Source organism: Arvicola amphibius, chromosome 2, assembly GCF_903992535.2.
Source record: "Arvicola amphibius chromosome 2, mArvAmp1.2, whole genome shotgun sequence".
In the NCBI taxonomy this organism is placed as follows: Eukaryota; Metazoa; Chordata; class Mammalia; order Rodentia; family Cricetidae; genus Arvicola; species Arvicola amphibius.
The window spans coordinates 150,174,252-150,199,506 of record NC_052048.2 but is presented as its reverse complement, the minus strand read 5'-3'; the positions used below and the strand labels follow the sequence as shown (position 1 = coordinate 150,199,506).

Genomic DNA, 25,255 nt, shown 5'->3' with positions numbered 1-25,255 from the left:
ACCATATGGTCATCTCATTAGATGCTGAAAAAGCATTTGACAAAATTCAGCACCCCTTTATGATAAAGGTCTTGGAGAGATTAGGGATACAAGGGTCATTCCTAAATATAATAAAAGCTATTTACAGCAAGCCGACAGCTAACATCAAATTAAGCGGAGAGAAACTCAAGGCCACCCCACTAAATTCAGGAACACGACAAGGCTGTCCACTCTCTCCTTATCTCTTCAATATAGTGCTTGAAGTTCTAGCTATAGCAATAAGACAACATAAGGGAATCAAGGGGATTCGATTTGGAAAGGAAGAAGTTAAACTTTCATTATTTGCAAATGATATGATAGTGTACATAAGCGACCCCAAAAACTCCACCAAAGAACTCCTACAGCTGATAAACTCCTTCAGTAATGTGGCAGGATACAAGATCAACTCCAAAAAATCAGTCGCCCTCCTATACACAAAGGATAAGGAAGCAGAGAGGGAAATCAGAGAAGTATCACCTTTCACAATAGCCACAAATAGCATAAGATATCTGGGAGTAACTCTAACCAAGGAAGTGAAGGATTTATTTGACAAGAACTTTAAGTCTTTGAAGAAAGAAATTGAAGAGGATACCAGAAAATGGAAGGATCTCCCTTGCTCGTGGATTGGGAGGATCAACATAGTAAAAATGGCAATTCTACCAAAAGCAATCTATAGATTCAGTGCAATCCCCATCAAGGTCCCATCAAAATTCTTCACAGAGATTGAGAGGACAATAATCAACTTTATATGGAAAAACAAGAAACCCAGGATAGCCAAAACAATCTTATACAATAAAGGTACTTCTGGAGGCATTACCATCCCTGACTTCAAACTCTATTACAGAGCTACAGTATTGAAAACAGCTTGGTATTGGCATAAAAACAGAGAAGTCGACCAATGGAATCATATAGAAGACCCGGATCTTAAACCACAAACCTATGAACACCTGATTTTTGATAAAGGAGCCAAAAGTTCACAATGGAAGAAAGAGGGCATCTTCAACAAATGGTGCTGGCATAACTGGATGTCAACCTGTAGAAGAATGAAAGTAGATCCATATCTATTACCATGCACAAAACTCAAGTCCAAATGGATTAAAGACCTCAATATTAATCTGAACACACTGAGCTTGATAGAGGAGAAAGTGGGAAGTACTCTACAACAAATGGGCCCAGCAGACCGTTTCCTATGCATAACCCCAGCTGCACAGACATTAAGGGCAACATTGAATAAATGGGACCTCCTGAAGCTGAGCAGCTTCTGTAAAGCAAAGGATACTGTCACTAAGACACAAAGGCAGCCTACTGACTGGGAAAATATCTTCACCAACCCTGCAACTGACAAAGGTCTGATCTCTAAAATAAATAAGGAACTCAAGAAACTATACTTTAAAATGCTAATTAACCCAATTAAAAAATGGGGCGCTGAACTGAACAGAGAATTCTCAACAGAAGTTCAAATGGCCAAAAGACACTTAAGGTCATGCTCAACCTCCTTAGCTGTCAGGTGTCAGGGAAATGCAAATCAAAACAACTTTGAGATATCATCTTACACCTGTCAGATTGGCTAAAATCCAAAACACCAATAATAACCTTTGCTGGAGAGGTTGTGGGGTAAGGGGTACACTCATCCATTGCTGGTGGGAATGCACACTTGTGCATCCACTTTGGAAAGCAGTGTGGTGGTTTCTCAGGAAATTCGGGATCAACCTACCCTAGGACCCAGCAATTCCACTATTGGGAATCTACCCAAGAGATGCCCAATCATACTACAAAAGCATTTGCTCATCTATGTTCATAGCAGCATTATTTGTAATAGCCAGATCCTGGAAACAACCTAGATGCCCTTCAGTGGAAGAATGGATGAAGAAACTGTGGAATATATACATGTTAGAATACTACTCAGCGGTAAAAAACAATGACATCTTGAATTTTGCATGCAAATGGATGGAAATAGAAAACACTATTCTGAGTGAGGTAACCCAGGCCCAAAAAGATGAACATGGGATGTACTCACTCATAATCGGTTTCTAGCCATAAATAAAGGACATCAAGCCTATAAAATTCACGATCCTAGAGAAGATAATAAGAAGGTGAACCCAAAGAAAAACATATAGTAATCCTCCTTGGATATTGGAAGTAGACACGATCGCCGGGCAAAAATTGGGAACTTGAGGGTGGGGCGAGATGCGGCCAAGGGAAGATGGGGAGAGAAAAGCGTGAAGGGGAGAATGGGGGGAGCTCGGAGGAATGGGATGCTTGGGATACAGGAAGGGTGGATATGGGAGCAGGGAAGCATATATCTTAATTTAGGGAGCCATCTGAGGGTTGTCAAGAGACCTGACTCTAGAGGGGTTCCCGGGTTTCCAGGGAGACACCCCCAGCTAGTTCCTTGGGCAGCTGAGGAGAGGGAGCCTGAAAAGGCCAGTTCCTATAGCCATACTGATGAATTTCTTGCATATCACCATAGAACCTCCACCTGGCGACAAATGAAGAAAATGACTGAGCCCTACATTGTAGCACCGGACTGAGCTCCCAAGGTCCTGATGAGGAGCAGAAGGAGAGAGAACATGAGAAAGAAAGTCAGGACCGTGAGGGGTGCGTTCACCCATGGAGACGGTGGGACAGAACTAACGGGAGATCACCAACTCCAGTTGGAATGGGACTGATGGAACATGCGACCAATCCGGACTCTCTGAATGTGGCCGATGGTGGAGGCTGACTGAGAAGCCAAGGACAAAGGTGCTGGGCTTTGATTCTTCTGCATGGACAGGCTCTGTGGGAGCCTTCTCAGCTTGGTTGATCACCTTCCTGGACCTGGGGGGAGTTGGGAGGACCTTGGTCTTAACCCGATGGCTCCTTGGCCTGAAGAGGGAGGGAGGGGGGTTATGGGTGGAGAGGAGGGTTGGGAAGGGGGAGGAAGAGGGGAGGAGATGGAAATTTTTAAATATAAAAAAATAAACCAAAAAAATAAAAAATAAATAAAAGAAAAAAAATAAACCATAAAAAAAGAAAGCGAGGAGAGAGTTTGAAGAGAAGACAGGAATATAAACAGACAACAAATCCCTAAGTACGACATTGTATAACCAGAGTGGGGTGGACAGAGAACAGTAGAAAAGGGGGCTAAAGTAGGCAAGACTCCAGTTAGGAAGGCGGGAGCGAGGCTTTATTTCTGAATAGCAGTCCTCCAAATTGAGGCTCCACAAGGGCCACGGGTGCTGGCCAGGAAAGATTTTACAAATGTAACAGGACCTCAGACCTCAGCACAACGGACTCCATGAAGGAAGTACCATTCTCATAAAACTCAGCATTTAGGCACGAGTCAGGAACCTTTTCCAAAGGAGCAGGCCCCAAGCCAGAGACCATTGCTGGACTGGGCCCTTAAAAGCAGGCCAAAGCCAGAGACATCTGTGGGAACAGGCCTGAGCCTGGAACCTCAGCTGGAGAGGCCCCATGTCCAAGCCAGGGAACTCTGCAGGACTGAGTGCAGGTCAGGGACCTCTGAAGAATCAGCTCAAAGCCAGAGACCTATGTAGGACCAGGGCCAAGCCAGGGACCTCTGCAGGAGCAGGCCCAAACAGGGACATCTGCAGGAACAGGCCTGAGCCAGCAACCTCCACAGGAACAGGCCTATTCAGTCAACTCTGCCAGAGCTGGCTCAAGGCAGCAGCCTCAGCAGGAGCAGCCCCATGCAAGCAGCTTCCTTGCCAGGAGGCACAAACAACTCCTGGGATTGCAGAGCAAACCCCAGGAGTGCAGAGCGCCCACCAGCAACACTGAGTGACCTCCGGGGTGACTGGAACCATGGCCCTGACTGCACCACAAGCAGCAACCATCTGAGCCTTGGATCTATTCGCCCCTGGAAGATTGATCATCAGAGACACAGCCCCAACTACACCAATCAGAAGAAAAGATGAGTAGACAAGGTAAGAACACACTCAACACCACAAAGAGCAACATGGCACCAGTAAAAACTAGTGGCCCGACAACAGCAAGACTTGAACACCCAAATATAGGTGAAGCAGAAGAAAATGACCTAAAAAATAATTTTAGGAGAATGTTTGAGGCCCTTAAAGAGGAAATGGAAAATTTCCTCAAAGAAGTGGAGAAAAGACAAACAAAAAAGTGGAAGAAATAAAAAAAAAACTCTTAAAGAAAAACAAGAAAAAACAATTAAACAGATAAAAGAAACGACTCAAGATTTGAAAACTGAAATTGAGACAGTAAAGAAAACACAAACCGAGGGAATTATAGAAACAAAAATTCTGAGAAAATGATCAGGAACCACAAATGCAAGTATAAACAGCAGAATACAAGAGATGGAAGAGAGAATCTCAAGTGCTGAAGATACCATAGACGAAATAGACTCATGGGTCAAAGAAAACATTAAATCTAAAAAAAGCTGAACAGAAAATATCCAGGAAATATGGAACACCATGAAAAGACCAAACCTAAGAATAATAGGGATAGAAGAAGGAGAAGAAGTCCAACTCAAAAGCACAAAATCATATTTTGAGTAAAATTATATTCAACAAAATCATAGAAGAAAACTTTCCAAACCTAAAGAAAGATATGCATATGAAGATACAAGAGGCTTATAGAATACCAAATAGACTGGATCAAAAAATGTCCCCTTACCACATAATAATCAAAACACTAAACATACAGAATAAAGAAAGAATATTAAGAGCTGCAAAGAAAAAAGGCCAAGCAGAATTACACCTGACTTCCCAACAGAAACAATGAAAGCCAGAGGGTCCTGGTCAAGCTTTATGCAGACATTAAGAGACCACAGATGGCAGCCAAAACTACTATACCCAGCAAAACTTTCAATTACCACTGATGAACAGAACAAGACATTCTATGACAGAACCAGATTTAATTAAACCTAGCCACAAAACCAGCCCTACACAAAGTACTAGAAGGAAAACTCCAACCCAAGGAAGTCAGCTACATCCACAAAAACACAGACAAATGATGATCTCACAGCAGCAAATCCCAAAGAAGGGGAAAACACAAAAAATAATATCATCATCAACAAAAACTAAAATAATAGGAGCTAGCAATCACTGTTTATTAATATCCATTAATATAAATGGACTCAACTTACCTATAAAAAGACACAGGCTAACAGATTGGATACAAAAACAGAATCCATTCTTCTTCTGCATACAAGAAACACACCTTAACCTCAAAGACAGACATTGCCTCAGAGTAAAGGGTTGGGAAAATTTTTTCCAATCAAATGGACCTAAGAAACAAGTGGGCATAGCTATCCTAATACTTAACAAAAGTAGGCTTCAAACTAAAATCAATCAAAAGAGACAAAGAAGGACATTTCATATTAGTCACAGGAAAAATCCATCAAGAGGAAATCTCAATACTGAACATTTATGCCCCAAATACAAGGACACCCTCATATGTAAAAGAAACACTTCTAAACCTTAAATCACAATTAAACCCCACATGCTAATAGTGGGAGACTTCAATACCCCACTTTCACCACTGGACTGGTATGTCAGTCAGAAACTTAACAGAGAAATAAGGGAACTAACAGATGTTATGACTCAAATGTACTTAACAGACATATATAGAACATTCCATCCAAACATAAAAGAATATACCTTCTTCTCAGCACCTCATGGATCCTTCTAAAAAACTGACCACATACTAGGTAACAAAGCAAATCTCAACAGATACCAAAAAAAAAAAAAAAATGGAATAACCCCATGTATCTTATCAGATCACCATGGCTTAAAACTAGAATTCAACAGCAACATTAGTTCCAGAAAGCCCACAAACACATGGAAATTAAATAATGCTCACCCGGAGTATCAATGGGTCAAGGAAGAAATAAAGGAACAAATTAAAAATTTCATAAAATTAAATGAAAATGACCACACAACATACCCAAATTTATGGGACACAATGAAAGCAGTGTTAAAAGGAAAATTAATAGCACTAAATGCCTACATAAAGAAGTTGTGAAAATCCCACAGAATATTTCAAAACTCTAAAACAAAAAGAAGCAAACTCACTCAGGAGGAATGGACAGCAGGAAATAATCAAATTAATAGCTGAAATAAAAAAAATAGAAACAAAGAAAATGATACAAAAAGTCAATGAGACAAAGACTTGGTTCTTCAAGAAAATCAACAAAATAGACAAACCTTTACCAAACTATCCAAAATGCAGAGAGAAAATCTCTAAATTAATAAAATCAGAAATGAAAAGGGGAACATAACAACAGACATGGAGGAAATCCCAAAAATCATTAAGGCATATTTTGAAAACCTGTAGTCCACAAAATTGGAAAACTTAAAGGAAATGGACAATTTTCTGGATAAATATCACTTACCAAAATTAAATCAAGACCAGATAAGCAAATTAAACAGACCTATAAGTGCTGAAGAAATAGAAACAGTCATCAAAAGTCTCCCAACCAAAAAAAGCCCAGGACCAGATGGTTTCAGCTCAGAATTCTACAAGACCTTCAAAGAAAAACTAATACCAATATTCCTCAAATTGTTCCACACAATAGAAACAGAAGGAACATTGCCAAACTCTTTTTATGAGGCTACAATTACCCTGATATCCAAACCACAGAAAGACATTATTAAGAAAGAGAATTACAGACCACTCTCACATGAACATTGATGCAAAAATAAATAAAATTCTGGCAAACTGAATCCAAGAACACATCAGGAAAATCATCCACCGTGATCAAGTTGGCATCATCCCAGAGATGCAGGGATGGTTCAACATACAAAAACCTGTCAATGTAAAATACCATATAAGCAAAAAAATGATCATCTCATTAGACGCTGAAAAGTCTTTAACAAAATATAACATTGCTTCATGATAAAGGTCTTGGAGAGCAGGGATACAAGGAACATACCTAAACATAATAAAGGCAATATACAGCAAGCCAATAGCCAATCAAACTAAATGGAGAGAAAACCAAAGTGATCCCACTGAAATTAAGAACAAAACTAGGTTGTCCGCTCTCTCCATATTTATTCAATATAGTGCTTGAGGTCCTAGCTAGAGCAATCAGACAACAAAAGGAGATCAAAGAGATAGAAATCAGAAAAGAAGAAGTCAAACTCTCACTATTTGCTGATGATATGATAGTTTATATAAAGGACACCAAAAATTCTACCAAGGAACTTCTACAAGTCATAAACACCTTTAGTAATGTAGCAGGATGCAAGATTAACTCGAAAAATCAGTAGCCCTCCTGTACACAGATAATAAATGGGCTAAGGAAGAAATCAGAGAAACATCACCCTTCACAATAGCCACAAATAATATAAAACATCTGGAGTAACTCTAACCAAACAAGTGGAAGACCTGTATGACAAAAACTTTAAACCTTTGAAGAAAGAAATTGAAGAAGACACCAGAAAGTGGAAAGATCTCCCATGCTCTTTGGTAGGTAGAATTAACATAGTAAAAATAGCAATATTACCATAAGCAATCTACAGATTCAATTCAATGCCTGTCAAAATCCCAGCAAAATTTTTCACGGACCTCAAAAGGACAATATTCAACTTCATAAAGAAAAACAAAAAACCCAGGATAGCCAAAACAATCCTGTACAACAAAGAAACTTCTGGAGGTACCACCATCCCTAACTTCATATTCTACTACAGAGCTACAGTACTGAAAAAAGCCTGGTATTGGCATAAAAACAAACAGGAGGACCAATTAAACTGAATTGAACACCTGGATATCAATCCACACATCTAGAAACACCTGATTTGTCTAAAAAGACACCTGATTGTCTAAAAAGACAAATCATCAAAAAATATTAAATGGAAAAAGGAAAGCATATTCAACAAATGGCATAACTGGATGACAACATGTAGGAGAATGAAAATAGATCCATATCTATTACCATGCACAAAACTCAAGTTCAAATGGATCACATATCTCAACATAAAACCAACCACACTGAGCCACATAGAAGAGAAAGTGAGAAGTACACTTGAATGCATTGGCACAGGAGACCACTTCCTAAATATAACCTCTGTAGCACAGACACTGAGAAGAAACAATTAATAAGTGGGACTTCCTGAAACTGAAAGGCTTCTGTATTGCAAAGGACATGGTCAACAAGATAAAATGACAGCCTACAGAATGGGAAAAGATCTTCACCAACCCCACATTGGACAGAGGTATGATCTCCAAAATATACAAAGAACTCAAGAAATTGGTCATCAAAAGAACAAATAATCCTGTAAAAAAATGGGGGTACAGACCTAAACAGAGAACTCTCAACAGAGGAATCTCAAATGCTGAAAGACACTTAAGGAAATGCTCAACATCCTTAGCCATCAGAGAAATGCAAATCAAAACAACTCTGATATTCCATCTTACACCTGTAAGAATGGCCAATATCATAAACACTGATGACAACTTATGCTGGAGAGCATGTGGGGTAAAGGGAACACTTCTGCATTGCTGTTGGGAGTGCAAGCTGGTACAACCCCTTCAGATGTCAGTGTGGCGATTTCTCAGAAAATTAGGAAAAAACCTACCTCAAGACCCAGCAATACCACTTTTGGGTATATACCCAAAGGATGCTCAATCATACCACAAGGACATGCACTCAACTATGTTCATAGCAGCATTGTTTGTCATAGCGAAAACCTGGAAACAACCTAAATGCCCCTCGACTGAAGAATGGATAAGGAAAATGTGGTACATTTACACAATGGAGTACTACACAACAGAAAAAAAATAATGGCATCTTGAAATTTGCGAGCAAATGGATGGATCTAGAAATCATCATATTGAGTCAGGTAACCCAGACCCAGAAAGACAATTATCATATGTACTGACTCATAAGTGGCTTTAGACATAAAGCAAAACAAAAACAAAAACAAAAAACAAAAAAATCTTACAATTCAAAATCCCAGAGAACCTAGACAACAAAGGGGACCCTAAGGGAGACATACATGTATCTAATGTACATGGGAAGGAGAAAAAGAGAAGCTCTCCTGAGTAAACTGGGAGCATGGGGACCATGGGAGAGGTTAGAAGCAGAGGGAAGACAAAAGGAGGGGAGCGGAGAAAAATATATAGCTCAATAAAAACAACAACAACAAAACCATTCATCATTTAGACAGCACCACTAACCAAAATGAAACTAAAGGCCTAATCCTTCAAAATCCATAGTTCTGGTAAAGTCTCTGAATGTACTAACCTTGCCTTTTGGCTTTTGTAGTTCTGTTTCTTGCTAGCTGTTCTTGTTAACTGAAGTATGTCAACCCAGGAAAAGGGTTTTTTACTTAAAATCTTACTCTGAAAAAGGTTTGGGGCTACACTGGGATCCTGAACACTCAGTGTAGTAGCCAGTCAGCTAATAAAACTTTCTATTGCCTTAAACCAGTATCCAAGTGGTCTTCTCTGTGGATACCCCAAAACACCAGTCCTGGGATGGGGCTACAGGAAGGACAGTGTAAGCTGGAGGTTGAATTGAGACCCACCTGAAGGAGGTGTGTCCACTGTGGTCTTTGTATATGGCAAAGCACAGGAAAGAGATGTGAATCCCAACAGTAAAAACAGGAGGAGGTGTGACTCAGAGGAAAGAATATGAAGCCTTCTTCAAATGAGAAATAAAAGGGAGAAGGGGGAGAGGAAGGGAGTCAGGGATCCTTTGCCTTGGGCTGCTTGGTGCAGAGGCTCTTCACCCTAAATGTGGACCCTGCTTATGGTCATAAACATGTGTTTTTTCTGCATATTTTTAACCATATCTAGACAATGGATGGAAGCAGATTAAACCACTAGTTGAAACTGTCCGTGAGCCAGAGCCATCCCCTGAGCTTGTCTGAGATAGAGGTCATCCTCTGGTCCCTTTCTCAAGTGAGTCATGTTTAGTAGTTCTTGGGTAGGAGCAAAGAAGTTTTCTTTCCTCTAGTCCTGCCCAAGTTTTTTTTTTTTTTTTTTTTTATCTCCAGATGTCAGTTGAGCAGCCAGATCTCTTCATCTGGATCTAAAAGATCTCTAGTACAGACCTCCATGACTTAATGCCCATGTCTCAACTGGGAACTGGGGCAGGATAGTGATTGCCAGGAGGAAGAGGTAGTGAGGTGTACAGAGTTAGCTCAAGGCTGGGCATCTTAGGAGGAAGCAGATAATGGCAGAGCCCTGGCAAATATGCATGCCAGATGGTGACTGTCAGGGAGTGGTCATACAGGCTTAGAATATTTATTAGACATATATAAGCAGGTGGGGGTATAGCTCAGGGGTAGAGCATTTGACTGCAGATCAAGAGGTCCCTGGTTCAAATCCAGGTGCCCCCTATCTTTTCTTCCCATGAACATTGAATTGATTGCATGCCATTCAGGAGAGTCTCAGTCTACTGAAAACTTGTGTCATGCTTGTAGGGCTGAGCCTAGTTTTCACTGGCTCAGTTCTGGTGGAGGCAGAGTCCTGCCTCTGGTTAAGGAAGGCAACAGTGGCAGATGTTTAAATTGGGCACATTGGTCATGGCTGCCCAGAGAAAATTGACAGAGTGTGTGTGTGTACATTTGTGGTTTTGTGTGTTCTAAGAAATGCCTGCCCCCTCGCCCCTGTGGGGGTAGGAAAGTCTGATTTCTGCAGGACAGAATACAGGATGGAGACATGGAAGAGTTTACATGTTAAGGTCTACAGGTCAATTTTTTTTCTAGGACACCACTCTTTCCTCCCAGGCATTTAACTGCTACAGGTGACCCACCCACCTCATAGGACCTAATGCACATTGCTTAAAATCTGCTGGCTGAAGTTTGGGTGCTGACCGAAACTGCCCTCACAGTTTCCTCTTCACTGCTGTCTGCCCAAACATCTGGGCATCACAACCTCGCCAGATGACAGCATGGATTGTCCAGCACAACAGATAGTGCCTTGAGCTTATCAGTGATGTGTCTCGAAACAAGGCTGTGAGTGCTGAGTGGGTCACATGGAGAGGAGGACAGATTTGGGAACATCCTGGAGCTGGTTGACTCGGGCAATGACAAGGGGCCAGACACCAAGGCCAGTGTTCATCGTCTCGTTCCCATACAAGAAGGCAAGACGACTGACTGAAGACCTGATCCCACATTTCCTTAGGTCCTGTTTATTTTCCTGCCTCATCTTGAGGCCTCTGTAATCCCGCCAATGATGGCCTTCCATGTCACTATCAACCAGAAATAGGCTCTTAATTAAACAAAGTACTGCCATTGGAACCAAACTGGGTAACAAGAAAGATGAAAAACAGCCAAGACAGAGAACAAAGGCTGATCCTTGGTTGTCTGACTTCTGTGTGAGTAGCATCTTCAGCTTCCCTGGTTTCCTTGGTGAAAACAGGCTAGTGGTTCAGAAAGAATGGGACTTCAGGGGTGGTAATGTGTCTCTATGAGAGCACTGGGATGAGGCAGATCTCAATCACATCTATAGCGGTGTATAATCTCCCCGTCAGCCAGCCACGGGATAAGTCTTCTTGCTAAACTCCTCAAAGCCTTCGTCAGTCATTTACCTGGAAACTCTGTCTCAAGAGAAAGAAATGTCTTACTTGCCCCTGTGTGCACAACATGGACAGAGACTGACACCTCACAACAGGAGCACCCCCTGAGGCCGTGAGTGTGAAAGGATGAGCTTCTCTTGTCCCGACCAGTGTGTGACTTAGAGGACTCCACAGAGAGGTATCCTTTTCAGGTCAAGGCTTGTACCTTTGCCATACCCTGAGGATGGGGTGCTGAGGAGTACAGGTTTAGGTTGGAGAAAAGTGAAGGCAAGCTGTATGTAGTAAAGAACGATATCTAGTTTCTAGAATAGAGAGGCCACAGTGTAACCCACTGTAAACATGTAGGCAGCCTGGGTGCTGTGCCATGGTTGAAGAGGTACTAATGAGAGGTTGTAAATAAGTGGGGGTATAGCTCAGGGGTAGAGCATTTGACTGCAGATCAAAAGGTCCCTGGTTCAAATCCAGGTGCCCCCTACCTTTTGTCTCTGAAGTACATCCTGTATTGTCTTCCTTTTAGGCCAGGGCACCTGAAAGAGAATGATGAAGTACACCAAACTCCAATCCACAGTACAAGGGCAGACTCACTATCACTCAGGTGACTTAGATGCACCTGTTAGAGGTTTTAAGACATGGCTCCTTGCTTCTTGTAGCCCTCGGGTTCTACTCTGTTCTGGGAATTTCTAGGGTTGTTGACAAGCTCCCAGAGAGATGCTGGGGATTCGTAGATGAAGCTGGTCATCTCTTCTCTTGCCTCCTGGGCTGGAGCATTGTGTCCCTGGCAGTGGAGTGGCTCTCAGGTTTCTGATTCCACCATGCCAGGCTGCAGGCTCTGTGTCCCAAGTCTGGAGCTCCTTCCCTGGGCTACTGCAGGTTTAATGACCACATGCACTTACGCCTTACCCTGTTCATACCTGGAGTTAGGGGAAGAACAGGGTAAAAGAAGGCTCTCTAGGGAGAAATGGTGATGGAAGTCACTAGGGCTTCTTAGAGGACTGACCTGAACTTCTGGCCTCTTTTCCTCTGCCCTACATGCTAACAGGCTAAGAATCAAAAGCAAGAAAAGAAAAAATCAAGGTCACATCAATGATTGGGAAACAAGATCTGGATTAGAAACTTGATCTGTCCTTAAAAGCTCATCTCCCTGTCTAGTGACAACCTGAGGACTATTAACAATTGGCACCCTCTATATGCAGCACCCCACAGCCATAGACATCATGGGAAAAGTTTCCTTGAAGATTTGCAGAAGAATGTGAGGCTTAACTCTCCTGCTGGGCCATCCAGCACAGGTTCAAATGAGGGAGATGCTGATGACAGAGGGTGGGCCTGCAGGGCAATAAAGATCCACAGGCCCCACCTCATCGCTCCTGCTCCTGAGTAGGACAAGAACTGATATTTTTTAAAATAAGATCTTCCCATGATCCCAGTAGGAACTGAAAACCTCCAAGCCTGTTTGATGCCCTATAGTGTAGGCTTAAAAACAGGTCATGATTATGAGACATGTCTAAACATATTCACCTTATTAAAAATAGAGTTGGGCTCTCTCTGCCAACCCAGCCTGGACCCACAATATAACCTGTTGGACACACCTGCTGCTCAGTCCCTAAAGACTTGATGAGCTGGGTCTTCTTATGAAATGGTCCCAAAGACTTCTAGTTTAGTTAGTACTAGTCTCATTATAACCTGAAGGAGATAGATAGATTTCAAAGGAGATAGAAAGACAGACACACACAGGACTTTGTATCAGGAACCTCCTGACCTGCATTTGAATGTTCTTCCATCAAGCTGGAGCTCATTCAAGCAATCTCTATCACTGGTGCTATTTATCCACTCTGGGCTTCTTCCCGTAACCCTTAGGAGTTCTGTCTATCAAAGGCTAGGCCCCATATTGTAGCCTAACCTCTGCATCCAAACCACTCCTCTTCCGGTCACTAGCTGCCTCCTAACCCCTCAGTTGAACATGGGAGAGCTCCTAAGTCATGCCTAGTGCATTCTCTTCTGTGTCCAGTGGGGGACACTAGCTTTGAAATCAGCTCTTGCTGTGTGGCATGACCTCTGTGTGCCATCCTGGATTCTTTTCTGCCCATTATCATCCTTTAGACCACTCCTGGAATTTCGCTCTGTTATCCATCTTCTAGATTTTTCTTTATCCCAAGGCCAAATTCATGGCACTGGTCTTGCTAGGCTGAGCTTGTGAGGAGCCTGATGCCAAATCCAGTGACCAATCTCATGGTCTCAGGAAACCTCTTATCTTCAGGTCAGTACACTTGGAAGAATAGGAATGGGGTTGTCTTAGGATCCAAATGCAGATCCAGAGGGATTTCTCAACTAAGAAGCAGGCTCCCCAATTGCTGCTGAGTCCCAGCCTAAGCTCCTCAAACCACAGGTTTACTATGAAACTTCCCCCACTAGAGGTCACATAGCATCTCAGCTGCAAAATCCAAGCTCAAGTTCAAACTTGTTTAACAGAGGTCCTGATGGTTTGGAAGGTCTGACTACAACATCAAGGACTGACTCAAGCCATAAGACGGGCACAAACACTGCACAAGTCCTGCTGGGTCTGTACATCACTGGGTTGGCCTTGACTTCCTCTTGTTTCATAGCATAGAATGTTAAATGTTGAGGGACCATAGCTGATTCAGGTGACCTAAAAGCAATAATTAGGGGGCACCTGGATTTGAACCAGGGACCTCTTGATCTGCAGTCAAATGCTCTACCCCTGAGCTATACCCCCGTTGTAACATAGCTTATGATTAGCACTAATAACCAGGTAGCCTTCTCTCATTCTAAGACTATTAAGTATTGTGGTTCCCATCTCATCTTAGGCTCCCTTTGGTCTTGGTATAGATTGCAAGTTCCCCCATCTCTGATCTTAGAGGGGATTCCCCCAAGCCTCCTTTATCTGATCTAATGTTTTTCTCCCTTAGTACCATCTGGGGTTCCCACAATTCCCATCCAGAACCAGTGAATGGAGTTTTGGATTTTTTAAATCCACCTGCTCCTTCAGGGTCTTCTTGTATCATCCTGTGGCAAGTGTGTAGCCTGATCAGAGTCCCCACAGACCTGCTCAATGCCAGGGTAGGTATTTGACCAGAAAGGCTGCAGGCTCTACTCCAGGCTACTGGCTCCCTCCCAGGAGGAGATTTCAAGAGCACAATGTAAGGCCCCTGAGCTAGGGCTGAGGGAATCTTCTTGCAAAACTCTGGCCCCATAGCAGGACAAAACCCACTGAAGGATCTGCTCCCAGCAGACATAGGATGACAATATGTCTGACCTCCTCGGCTTTGGTCTTGTGTTTCCATGCTGTCCTCTTGTTTTTCCTTTGGGAATGGGAATGTTTTCTGTAGGCCGCAGTACTGTGAAAGCACACAACTTGTATTTGATTTTACAGCTGAGGTTTGTCTTGGGTCTCAGAAGAGCTTTTGGAGGTGTGAACAGTGTTGGGCCTGTTAAGATTATGAGGTGGACTGAATGTTCTTTGCATTATTACAGACATGAGCCTGGAGGAGGCGGGAGCAGAAAGTTAGGATTTGGTGGACACATTATGGGTTTCAATCCTTGGTTCTCAGATTGCAGAGCTGTTCTGGGAGGCTGTGAGACACACAAGCTCTAACTGGCCACCACAGGTCACTGGAGACAGCTTGAAGGTTATCATTTGTCCCTGTCTCCAAGTCTCCTCTTTCTGCTTCCTGGTCTTCTCTGCTGCTCCTGCTGCCGTGACCTCTACCATGACTTCCTCAGTGTGGCAGACAGAAATCATGCACCCAAATAAGTCTTTCCTTCCTTAAGTGGTTCCTGTCAGGCATTCTGTCACAGACATGAGAAAAGCATTGAGCCCAAGATCATTGTAATTATCCCCATGATTCACTGGTTCTAAAAAGGCCATGGTGTTTATCATGGTGTCTACTAAAATGGAGGAGTTGAAATTCAGGCATTTGAAGCTATTTGGCCCATGAGCCAAGAAGCCTATAATGGATAAATCTCTGGTTTCAACAGAGGAGAGGATTCAAGAAATCTCTTAATTTTATGATTATAAAACTTAAAAATAAAAAGCAAAACCAGTAAAAATCAGCATGGCTATACCCATCTGAGCTTGTGGTATCACATGGTAGTCTCAGAGCTTACAATGGTGGACACCTGAGAGTCTGTAAATTTGTCAGCTGCCTCTGACACTGGCCTCTTCTGGGGCTGCTAAAGGTAAAAAGCAGGTAATGAGGCACAGCAGGCCATGAGGGACAGCTGCCTGGTCCCAAGTACCCAGGCAGGATGGCCAAGCAGTGGAGGGAACATGACTTGCACCCTGCTGCGTGGCTAGGAGCCTAGCCTGAGCCTGAAAGCCAAGCTGCAAAAAGGTAGAATCAGAAAACTGCAGCTTCAGGCCAGTCAAGCTGGGAAAATGTAAATGAGCAAGTTAATTCTATCAGCTAGACAGACTTACAACTTGGATTAGAAAGATAGCTTACAAACTTTTAATAAGACATACAATGGCTAAAACCTTATTTAAAATATCTTACAGGAGGTCTTGAGATACTAAGTAAAATTCTTAAAGGGAGCAGTGATCCAAATTCCACTAGACAGCTTACAAAAGCTGCCAGACAGGTACTCATTGCAGGTGGAGTATGCTATACAGAAACAGCAAGTACATTATATCAACTATGATCAACCTTGGCGAGTAGTATATTACCTACAAAACTTACTCCTACAGCAGTGTTATGGCAAAATGGTCTGCTTCTATGACTTTACCATCCCATTTCTCCAGTTAAGATATTAAACCCTTATTTTGAAGTAGTAGCTTGCTTAACACAAAAGAGCGGGATGGAATCTAGGAGATATTTTGGCAGAGAACAGAACCTGCTATGATCAATGCAACAGATTGATTACTTCAAAATAATGATTTTTGGGCAATTGTGTTTGCTCAGTTTGAAGGTCAGATTAATAATCTTTTCCCAGGAGATCAATTACTGCAATTTTCACAGCTATATTCCTTTATTTTCCCTAAAGTTGTATTAAAAGATCCCTTAAAAGATAATGGAATATAATGCTAAATTTTACAGGTGGTTCTTCCAATGAAAGAGCTGCATATGTTGTTAATGGTAAAAAGAATGTGGAGCATGCCCACAGCTCCTTGAAAACATAACTTCAAAAAATAAAAATAGGAAAATTAAAAATGCCACATAATCCCATAAGTCATGCAATATTTATGGATGCCTGTGAGCAATCTGCAGTGGACAGATTTTGGCATGATGACACCAAGGCAACCTTTGCTAAGGCAAGGTTAAAAGACCCTTGCACAAGATTATAAAAAGGACCTGACCCTGTACTAATTTGGGGTCAAGGATATGTTTGTGCTTTTTTCCACAGGGGGAAAAAAAAAGCTAAATGAGATGACTACCTCCACAGCAGAGAAGTACTAACCCCGATGACATCATAGCCACTAAAGACGCCATAAAAGAAGCAGAAAGAGGTTCCTAAACCCATGACCCTGACTTCCTTGTACCACCATGCTGCTGGCCAAGGAAAGGGGCACCTGAACCAGTGTTCCCGATTCACTACAACTTGCTGCAGTCTGGGAACAGAGAGATGATCGTGGTGACGATGGGTAATTCCCAGTCTCTTGATGGACTTGCTATGCAAACTTCCAGACCCAGTGAGTCTGTTTACCTTGGAGCTGGACCAGAAACTCAGACTGAACATTTGACTGTTTTACTCTCTGGGACACAGAACTCATTTTGCCAGTATGGTATTCAGTCTGCTGTTGAAATATAGAACCTAAGAACTGAGACCTCAATTTTCCCCTCAGGGGAAAAAGGAATCATTCCAATGAGTGGCTGAAGCCCCTCTTGAAATATGAGAAGGGTAGCCCAAGGATTTTTTTTCTGCTGCTCAGAGACTGGGACAATTACTTAAAAGCAGAATTATAACTGAACTGTCACCTATCAGAGAAACTTTTCCTTTTCTTTTGATTAGAATAGATTTAAGAAAATTGTGATTGACAAATTGTGTGTTTATTGTTAGTTTCCACTCTAGAATTATGGTATTGACTGGTTAATGTTTGTAACTGCTTTTGTTCACCATAATACGTTAAGAAAAGTTTGACATTTCCCATGAGTTCATGGGTTTGACATATTTGATAAGAAATTTAAATTTTAATACAGCAAAAATTGTGTTAAAAAACACTCTAGACCAATCAAAAAGGGCATTCCCAACCCTGGTGATCCTCAACTCCTTTAATTAGGAGATTGTAGTCACAGGAGAATGTATTGTCACAAAGCATTATCTCTCTTAATGAACTCTCTTAACAAAAAATTGGCTCAGAGACACAGAGGCCAGAGGTACTTTCCCCCTTAACCCTTTGCTTACAGATGTTGACAGTCAGAGAGGTTTGATCCTTTTTCCTCCCAGGCACCTAAGACATGGACATGTATGATTAAAATACATGTGTCGAAGACAGTTAAGTTTTTAATAAAGCAAAGGCTTTATTAAAATTAATAAGAGGGAGGAATTGTGGAGGCCCAAAAATGTGAGCCTACTTTCACCTTGCCTGATGGTCAGAGATTTTGGAAGTTGCTCAGAATGGTTGACAAGCATAACTGCACGTCCCAACTCAGGATGTGACTACTTGGTTCTTTTGACATTAAAACAGCTCATACAAGTAGATCCATTCCATCCTGACAGATGGTCAGGTACTTATGCTCCTTCTTTTGTAATTATGAGGTCACCTGGGGAATGGCTGCCTTCAAGATACATGGTCTAGGGTAGCCTCACTGCCTAAACAACAGAATGCTAATAATTTGATGTCTCATAGTGTTAAAGCAATTATCTGTTTGAGTTGTCCTTTGTATCATGTTAATAAAGTTTTTTGTTACCTTCTTTCCCCTTTGGAATTGGGAATAAAAGCATATGGAAAAATAAATGTGGGTGATTTCAGTATTAACTGGAAGTTTCTCCTGGTACTATTCTATGGTTTCTGTTTTTATTATTTTTATGTGTCTTCGTGTACTTTACTAATATTTCTAAATCCCTATGCCCCCTACTCTGGTAAGAGTTGTTTTTGTTGACGCTGGTCCCTGACATATGGCAGCTCAATGTGGTGCAGTCTACGACACAGGATAGATGCTCTTCAAAGCTTCCAGGACCCAGTCAAAAGTAGCTCATCAACCTGTCCCAAAACAGGAAGCAGGCTCCCCTCCTCAGAAGCCTTGCCATCTGTGCTCTCCCTGTCTCTGGTCACCTGAGCCAAAGAGCAGCCTGGACACAGCTGCTAACAGTCCCCAAGAGTCAGGCTGAGCCACAGGAGCACAGACTGTGGGGCCTACTCAGGAGCTTTCCAACAAGGAAATCATGTATTTTTTTTGATCATGTCCTGAATTTTAATTAAAGCTGGATTTAAAAGGGATGAACTAATTCATTTGGTAGAGGAAATGATAAGACAGAGTAGCATCCAGGCTGTGGTGAGGTTAATGCTGCCTGCTCTTACCCAGGTTTACACTGAGGAAGCTAAAACAGAGTGGAGAGATGCAAACAAAACAATGAAGACCCTTCTGGTTTGGTCTAGTATGAACACACTTAGTTTCAGACAGAACAGGGGCAGACAAAGCAGCCACGGTTGTTAAAGAGGTGAGAACCACTGAAGAGCAGGAACACTAAAGGGCAACCAACTGCTTACCAATTGAATTTGCAGGTGTAGTACTGCAAATTTTGTGAAAACCCCTGGCTGAGGATGTCCTAGGGGAGAACCTTCTATTGGATCATGCATCAAAACTTCCTTCTAAGTATTTATGTCTTGTCTTTGTTTGGAAAAGATTTTTTGCTCCCTTATCCCCAGTGGGCAGCAGTTACGGCAGAGATTCATAACTGGTTAAAGTGCCAAGAATAAGAATTTAGAGTGTTCAGCCCTAAATGGTATATCTATCTCAGCCCCTCCTACTCCCAAGGCTCAGGGAGCATTATGGAAGAAAAGTCAGAGAGAACGTAGGAGCTGAAGGATGGGAAACTGTGAAATGTTCCGTAGGCATGACAAGGTCATGGCACTCATGAACTTATAGCAGCTGTGGGCACCTGCACAAGGTCAAGCCAGTCAGAATCCAGCATGGCTCGAGATGGGGCTTCTGAGGACCCTCCCCTATCTGAGGAGCTATTGACAGTTGATGGAAATTGTGGAAGGGAGGAAAAGCCACTTTACTCTGGTGGTATAGACCCAGGTATGTTGCCTGTTCTCTAGTAGATGGCCCATACTTATTTGCATCCAGGGAGCACTAATCAGATTCTATTAGTGACTATAAAATCAAAGAAGAGGGCATGAAGTTGGGAAGTGACATGTTGGTGGTGATCCGAAGGGAGTTGGAAGGGAGTAGATATGGTCAAAATACATTGTAAGCATGTATAAAATTCTCAAAGAATAAATAGAATAGTTTTATGCAAACAAGAAGGCATATATTTTTGCAGTGAAACTATAGGAAGAGTGGCGGAAAGGCAGGACATTGCTGATCACAGGTTCCAAGATATAAAACTGAAGACTCATTGGCAGGATTTCCTACAACAGAGAAGACCAAAGTGGTGTTGTGCTGGTAAAGGACTGCCTCTGGAAGTTAGAGAACTGCACTCAGAAAGTTCTGGTCCTAGGGAGGGCCCAGCTGCCACTCAAGTTACAGCAGAGCTTGACATCATCCATGGTTCTAGTTTTTCGGGCATGCAGAAGGCAAGAGTTATAGGATTATGGAAGCTTGCACCCATAAGGAAAGGAAAGACTTTTTAAGGTCAGCCTTTGAGACTAGGCGATATATAGCATGGTCAAATCTCTGAAGGGATTCTCTGAGAAGCTGACCTATGAAGCTGTGAAGATGAAGCCTAAGATGCAACAGAGATACTAGGATATTAGAGTTGCCAGGAACATTGGATGTCTGTCAAGGAAGCCTGCAGGCACTGAGCAGAGCTGGCCCAATAGAGGCCATGCATTCTTTAAAAAATAAGATTATGGTTGGGAAGAAGAACCTATTGCAGCACTGATATTGCCACCATGTGCCCTAGGATGCTAGATATGGGCTGTGGCATCTACCATCAGTCCCGTGGAGTTTAGAGTTTACTGTCCTCCACTTTTGAAATGACAGTGTTTACTTTGTGACATTGTGATTAGAAACGTGCTAATTTCTTTTCTCATTTTACAGAGACTCACAGCTGTGAGACTGCATCTGGACTTGGACTCTCGAATGGTTTTAGAATCATTCAGACTTTAGAGAGTCTTGATGTTGGAAAAGACACTTTGCACTATACAATGATCCTGAATCTCTGGGGCAAGAGTTGAATGTTAGGTTGGGATTTCAATTGTCCTTCACGGGCTCATGGTTTGAATACTTGGTTCCCAGCTCATGGCACTGGTTTTTAGGACCTTTAGGATATAGGGTTTAGTTGGCAGAAGCAGGCCACTAGGGGCGTGGCCTTTGAAGTTTATACCTGTTCTGGCTCTTGCCTTGCTGTTCACTTCCTGCTCCATCCTGCTGTGAGGGGCCTGTCACGTGCTTCTGTCTCCATGAACTTTGTCATGCCTTTCCCACCATGAAGAACTGAACCCCCTGAAGCCATGAGACCACATAAGTATTCCCTCCCTTAAGCTAGTTTAGTCAGATAAAAATGGTCACAGCGACACAAAAGGAACTGATACAGGATAGAAATGATGCTAAAGCAACAGACAATACCTTAAATCTGTTTGCCAGGGTGACACACACCATCTCAACAGACCAGGGACAGCTCCTGAGCATGCTCAACGATATACTAGGGACAGGGAATGGAAGCAGCTATGACAGCAAGGTTACTAGGTAAAGCAGCAGTCCCAGGCGGCATATCACTCAGGAAATAAGATATACTGGCAGAAGAAGGAGTTTGTTTAGTTGGTTCACTACCAAACTGTTCAGAGATGTCACAGTCTCTTCATCTGTCAGAGACTCATGAACCCCCAAGGACAGAATAGTAAAGAACATCATCCCAAAGTAGCCAATGTTGTCTCTCAAACCCTCCGGGGGGTGGGGGTGAGACAGAAAATGTAGAAACAGTGTTTTCTTATGGGGTGTTCTGAGGTTCCCCAAAGCACTGGATCTCTACAAATTTCGTGAGGTGCTAGATCTCTAGTCATCCCAACATGCTGTAGGCATATCTCCTCAGCATAGAGCTGTCAGGTAAGTGGATGGAGGGGGCTTTGGGGAATCTAATGGGAATGTCTATAGAGCATGGCTAGATATTATGATTGCATTTGTTTAAAGTTTAGATCCTTCAGCCACCAAAGAACAGTCTTTGACATCTCTCAAATGTGGGGACTGAAGAGAGTCAGTACTGTTGATTAGAAGAATAAGTTATAGTCAACAGTCTATCCCCTGGAAGTCACAATCAACAGTCTGTCCCCTGGCTTCCCGCCCCCAGAGTCTAGAGAGTCTCTCTACATTGTGCTAGGAAATCCCTTGCATCTTCGCTACATTTGAATTGACCACCTGTGGATCCAGATCCGTCTCACTCCACTGAACAAAAGATTGCTAATTGTTCCTGATGTGACATTTTAAGCATGAGGGTAATTGAATATAGTCATAATGCTGATTAGACTTATTTAAATTTATACTCTTCTAACTTCATACAGTTTGTAAAAATCCCCCTCTCCACATGCTCTCTCTAATCTACTGATGTCAATTAGCTGACTAAAATGGTTTCAGAACATCTGCCGCTCACAGAAGCTGGAGCAGAATGCAGTTGGAGGCAAGCTGGAGCACTGAGCCCTGGCTCTGACTGAGGTCTCCAAGTGTGAGGCAATTTCCTACTGCAAAGCAAGTCCCCAGCGCACCTGGCTGGCCTTCAGACAGAAGGGGCTGTTTTGACTGACAGGGAGATAATACAGAGCCATGGGTTTGGGTAAGACTTGAGTTGTCCCAATGCTCTCATCAATCCACATGGCCATCCCTGAAGTTCCACACTTTCTTAATCATTGCCTTTTTGTCAGCAAGGAAAGTGAAGCCATGGAAGCTCTAGATGTTCTCAATACAGACATCTGTGGAAACACAGAGGTAGTCATTGACAGGACTATGAGTTCTTGGTGTAATACGGAAGACTGATGGCCTAGATTCATGAAGTAGGCAGGACTCAAGGAAGGCAGGGTGTCAACAAGCCACTGGGGCTGCTCAAACAATACTGCCTCAGTTTTTGGACCCTTGTTATTACTTGAGCTCTGCCTCTTTTGGAATGATTCCTCTGTATCACTCAGGTTTAATTAGGAGCACATGGTGGGAAGAACTTAAGACAATTACTTGTTGCATTAGGTAACTTATGCAGCCCTCTTGGAGAGGCCACCATACACAGATGTTTGGCCCAACACAACTGTGTTGTCCGTCAAAGCATGTTTTGTTTGTGATGTATATTTTAATTGGTAGACTTTGAGGAAATCCTACTACTCTCCATAGGTGGGTGGGTGGGTCTCCCGCACCAGCAGATAGATGCCTTAGGAGGAAAGGCCTGAAGTCTCTAGGGAAGGATGAAGTCAGCCTGCTGGCTGGAGATGACCCTATCTTCCTGTCACCTCCTGCTTTGCAAACATGAGACTTGTCCTCTCCACAGTTGTGTGAGTCACTTCTTAAAATCCCAGGTGGTGGCAGTGGTGGTGTGTAATCCCAGCACTCTGGAGACAGAGGCAGGTGGATCTCTGTGAGTTCACGGCCAGCCTGGTCTACAGAGCTAGTTCCAAGACAGCCAGGGTTACACAGAGAATCTCTGTCTCAAACTACCTGCCAAAATCCTCGCTGCACAAATACTCACACACTCATATTCATGCCCTATCAGGTCTGTTTGCTCCGGACAGCCACGACTAACACCACCGTCTTCTGTAACAGCAATTCACCACCACCGTCTTCTGTAACCAGATGCAGGATCCTGTCTCCACCTAGACCGAGCCAGTGAGGAAATGGTCCCTGGCCCAGTGGTTATAACTCAGACTCAAGATATTTTGTACATTGAGGAGAAAAGATAGGCACCTAAACTTGAACCAGGGACCTATTGATCTATCAAATGCTTTACCTGAGTTTCACCCTCACTTTAGTGAAGTCTCCCACTAGCACCCATCCATCCATGACACCACACCCAGACTACAGTGAACTTATACTCCATTGGCTGCTCGGGGGGCTCTGAGGACTGGAAAGTCTCTGCTGCAATCTGTTCTTTTCTCCCCACCTTACTTAGCTGCCAAGACCCCTCCATCTTGGGGTGTGGTGAGGGTACCTGCCTTTGGAAGGTGCACCCTGCTGTGATTTTTCCTCCCAGCCCACATGTGGTAATTAGTCAGGACAGCAGCTGTTGGAGAAGGTCTATATGAACCACCTACACTGCCTGCTAGCGTAGAAACTGCACAACCTCAGGAGGTGCTCCTTAGTCACACGAGTGTTCATTCACAACACTCAGAGGTCCACAGGTACTGCTCCCTGTCATCTAGGTTGCAGAAACAGAGACAGTGAAACATTTTTCTTGTTCTTCAGAGTTTTATCACAAATAGGGGGCAAAGCCATGGACTAAGTATTTCCACAGATGTGGGAGGCTAGGCAGGACCCAATGAGAGCTGAGAATAAGAAGCACCCTGTAGGAGGTCAGGGTGAGCTGCTTGGGGGTGATAATGAAGAGCTACCAGAGGGAGTGAGCTCCATGGTCACTAACCAAAGGACCGTGGCGCAACAGTGTGAGTACACGTGATCCTCTCATAACCTGCTCTTTGTTGGCTCCTACCAGAGGTAAGGACACAGACCAGGCCTGAGAAGAACTTAAAACACAAGGGGGTACAGTTCAGTGGGGCATACTGGGAAGTGTAGGTAAGGTGACTCTTTGGTATACTCTTTGGTATCCAAAACAGATTCGGGCAAGGGGGCACCTGGATTTGAACCTGGAACCTCTTGATCTGCAGTCAAATGTTCTACCTACCCTTGAGCTATCTCCCACCTCCCTGTTTGTGTCTCACAGGCATTCTAAACCCTCAGTACGACTCCCTGGATGTCACACCCCTGACACACTCACTTGCCAGTTCTAGACATCGTCAGCTTCTTTCTATGGGGCCCAGTTCTGAGCCACCTTGGCACATCTGACTGCCATTTCTTCTGGACTGGTACCCACTTCCCTTCTGTGGTGGTCTGAATGAGAATGTCCCACAGGTCATATATTTAAATATTTGGTTCCCAGTTTGTGGGATCATTTGGCAAGGATTAGGAGGTTCAGACTTGTTGAACCTTGTGTGTCACTGGGGCCCAGCCCATTGTGAGTGGGGCCACCCCTGGGTTGGGTGAGCTTGAGTGCTGTAGGAAAGCAGGCTGAACAAGTCCGGTTCATTCCCTTGTCAACATAGACTCTTTTAAGGCTATTTCTAAAACCTTTTAAATTCTGTTTCAGCCTCTTTAATTTATATTCATCCTGTAACCCACATATATGCATGTATACACTTATCAACATATTTACTACATGCTGTGTGATACGGGAGATAATATTAGTAATTAAGATTGCAATAAAAGAACAAATGTTCACCTCTGCCAGTCTACCAAAATAGATTTTTTTGAAAAAAAAAAAAAGAAGAGAATAAAGAAAGCAGGCTGAACAGGTCATGTGGAGCATCCCCCACCCACAGCCTCTACATCACCTCTTGCCTCCAGGTCCACCCTGCCCATTTCTGTTTGAGCTCCTGTCCTGACATCCCCTGCTGACCAACAGCGACATAGCAGCATAAGCCAAGCAAACCCTTTCCTT

At 43.0% G+C, this 25,255-nt stretch overlaps 3 non-coding genes across 3 annotated transcripts; 2 read left to right on the top strand and 1 right to left on the bottom strand.

Annotated features, from left to right (window-relative positions):
* The first annotated feature begins 10,256 nt into the window (after window positions 1-10,256).
* On the top strand, window positions 10,257-10,328 carry Trnac-gca. Its single transcript has one exon. It is a non-coding gene; the product is annotated as a tRNA-Cys (tRNA).
* Window positions 10,329-11,911: 1,583 nt separating this feature from the next.
* Trnac-gca lies at window positions 11,912-11,983 on the top strand. Its single transcript has one exon. It is a non-coding gene; the product is annotated as a tRNA-Cys (tRNA).
* A 2,185-nt stretch (window positions 11,984-14,168) lies between these two features.
* Window positions 14,169-14,240, bottom strand: Trnac-gca. The gene has a single exon. It is a non-coding gene; the product is annotated as a tRNA-Cys (tRNA).
* Window positions 14,241-25,255: the final 11,015 nt, after the last annotated feature.